This window comes from Trichechus manatus, unplaced genomic scaffold (genome assembly GCF_000243295.1).
Source record: "Trichechus manatus latirostris isolate Lorelei unplaced genomic scaffold, TriManLat1.0 scaffold00001, whole genome shotgun sequence".
NCBI classification, from domain to species: domain Eukaryota; kingdom Metazoa; phylum Chordata; class Mammalia; order Sirenia; family Trichechidae; genus Trichechus; species Trichechus manatus.
Window position 1 is genome coordinate 24,111,212 of NW_004443937.1, and position 859 is coordinate 24,112,070.

The following is an 859-nucleotide window of genomic DNA, read 5'->3' on the forward strand; positions in this document are numbered from 1 at the left end:
CCCCATAATCCATTCTTTTCCTCTTTTACAATGCTTGTGCCATTAAGCCTAGACCAGGACGTGGAGGAGGCATACTTCTCTAAGGAAGTGGGAGGTGAATACAACGTGAATCAGTCATTTCTCTGCTTTGAGTTTTGAAGTAGACTTAAAATCTCATAGCAAGACAATAGGCTCAAAAGCCAGATTTTTTTTTAATTGTACTTTAGATGAAGGTTTACGGAACAAACAGTTACTCATTAAACAGTCAGTACACATATTGTTTTATGACACTGGTTAACAACCCCACGACATGTCAACACTCTCCCTTCTCGATCTTGGAGGACCTTTTTCCTGGTGAAAATATACATAGCCAAAGACACACCATTTCAAAAGTTTCTATGTGTACAATTCAGTGACATTGATTACATTATTCCAGTTGTGCTGCTATTCTCACTATCCTTTTCCAAATTATTCCATCACCATTATCTTCAACTCACTGCCCCCTAGGCTTCCCATCAAACCTTTCGAGTTGCTGTTGTCAATTTGATCTCACATAGATAATTTTTTTTTCTACCTTAGATGAAGGTTTGCAGAACAAATAGTTTCTTATTAAACAGTTAGTACACATATTGCCCTATGACAATGGTTAAAAACTCCACGACATGTCAACACTTGGGTTCCCTATCACCAGCTTTCCTGTCTCCTCCTGCCTTCTAGTCCTTGTCCCTCGACTGCTGTGCCTCTTTAGTCCCGTTTTGTTTTATGAGGCTCCAATCCCCAGCTGAACGGTGAACTTCGGGAGTGACCTCACCACTGAGCTAAAAGGGTGTCCGGGGGTGATACTCTTGGGGTTTCTCCAGTCTGTCAGGCCAGTAAATCT